The sequence below is a fragment of the Electrophorus electricus genome, chromosome 21 (assembly GCF_041902795.1).
Source record: "Electrophorus electricus isolate QZ-2024a chromosome 21, ASM4190279v1, whole genome shotgun sequence".
Taxonomy (NCBI): Eukaryota; Metazoa; Chordata; class Actinopteri; order Gymnotiformes; family Gymnotidae; genus Electrophorus; species Electrophorus electricus.
In genome coordinates this window covers 19,052,501-19,055,000 of record NC_137517.1, presented here as the reverse complement: position 1 = coordinate 19,055,000, position 2,500 = coordinate 19,052,501, and positions in this window count along the sequence as shown.

Sequence of the window (2,500 nt, the reverse complement as noted above, 5' to 3'; positions counted from 1 at the left end):
AGAGAGAGAGAGAGAGAGAGAGAGAGAGAAGCCAGCAGAAGGCACAGCTCACATAAAGCTGTTATATAACAGGGTGAACAGTTTGGTGCTACATGAGTGAATGATTCAATATCTACAGCTACAAACACACCAGCGTTATCATGTGATTCTGTAGGAGTTACTATAGCTACAAACACACCATGTGAGCACCACTAATACACATGTTACTATTTTTAGTATTATTATTATTACACCACAAACATATATAACCATATTAAAATAATACCCCACAAGAAGTGAAATGAGACAGGTTTCACTATGGTCAGAGACAGTTCCACTCTGGACAGAGACAGTTTCACTGTGGTTAGAGACAGTTCCACTCTGGAGAGAGACAGTTTCACTGTGGTTAGAGACAGTTCCACTCTGGAGAGAGACAGTTTCACTGTGGTTAGAGACAGTTCCACTCTGGACAGAGACAGTTTCACTGTGGTTAGAGACAGTTCCACTCTGGACAGAGACAGTTTCACTGTGGTTAGAGACAGTTCCACTCTGGACAGAGACAGTTTCACTGTGGTTAGAGACAGTTCCACTCTGGAGAGAGACAGTTTCACTGTGGTTAGAGACAGTTCCACTCTGGAGAGAGACAGTTTCACTGTGGTTAGAGACAGTTCCACTCTGGACAGAGACAGTTTCACTGTGGTTAGAGACAGTTCCACTCTGGACAGAGACAGTTTCACTGTGGTTAGAGACAGTTCCACTCTGGACAGAGACAGTTTCACTGTGGTTAGAGACAGTTCCACTCTGGACAGAGACAGTTTCACTGTGGTTAGAGACAGTTCCACTCTGGACAGAGACAGTTTCACTGTGGTTAGAGACAGCTGGTATTTCTCTAAAAGCACTTCTGACCCCAGGAGATGTCATGGTTAATAATTCTTTACTCATTCTGTGCTCTGTTCACATTCTTTACATTGGACAATGGACCCATTGAAAACCTCTTCAAAAGAGACATGTTCACTTGCGTGTGTGTATGTGTGTGTGTGTGTGTGAGAGAGAGAGTGTGTCCACGATCTTGTCACAGAAGCATCTGGATGGTGTGTGTGTGTTTAACTGCCTCCAGGGTGGACCTTGTTCATATATTATGTCATTCTGCTTTAATCACGTGTATTATAGTACAGTAATCACATTCAAAACAAAACAATACATATGACATTAACAGCAAAGTAAGACAGAATCTGGGTCAGGAAATATGAACATTAATCACACACGTCACTTTGTGACATGGCAACATCTGCACAGACTACAGAAGCACAGTGGTAGAATAAAACGGACATATGCCACAACATGTGTGCGTGTGTGTGTGTGTGTGTGTGTGTGTGTGTGTGTGTCAGTGTGAGCGCCTGCCTGTCTCTTGCATCACTGGATATGTATAAAATGCAAGGATGCAGTGGTGTGTATTACACTCTAATGATAGATTGATGTGTGCTACACTATAATGATACAGTGATGTGTGTTACACTTTAATTATACAGTGGTGTGTGTTACACTCTAATGATACAGTGGTGTGTGTTACAATCTAATGATACAGTGGTGTGTATTACACTCTAATGATAGATTGATGTGTGCTACACTATAATGATACAGTGATGTGTGTTACACTTTAATTATACAGTGGTGTGTGTTACACTCTAATGATACAGTGATGTGTGTTACACTCTAATGATACAGTGCTGTGTGTTACAATCTAATGATACAGTGGTGTGTTACACTCTAATGATACAGTGGTGTGTATTACACTGTATTGATACAGTGGTGTGTTACTGTATTGATACAGTGATGTGTGTTACTCCATATTGATACAGTGGTGTGTGTTACACTCTAGTGATACAGTAATGTGCCTTACACTCTAATGATACAGTGGTGTGTGTTACACTTTAATGATACAGTGATGTGTGTTACACTCTAATGATACAGTGCTGTGTGTTACACTCTGATACAGTGATGTGTGTTACACTGTATTGATACAGTGGTGTGTGTTACACTTTAATAATACAGTAATGTGCATTACACTCTAATGATACAGTGATGTGTGTTACACTCTAATGATACAGTGATGTGTGTTACACTGTATTGATACAGTGGTGTGTGTTACACTCTAATGATACAGTGGTGTGTGTTACACTTTAATAATACAGTAATGTGCATTACACTCTAATGATACAGTGATGTGTGTTACACTCTAATGATACAGTGGTGTGTTACACCGTATTGATACAGTGGTGTGTGTTACACTTTAATAATACAGTAATGTGCATTACACTCTAATGACACAGTGGTGTGTTACACCGTATAGATACAGTGGTGTGCGTTACACTTTAATAATACAGTGGTGTGTGTTACAATCTAATGATACAGTGGTGTGTTACACTCTAATGATACAGTGGTGTGTATTACACTGTATTGATACAGTGGTGTGTTACACCGTATTGATACAGTGGTGTGTTACACTTTAATAATACAGTAA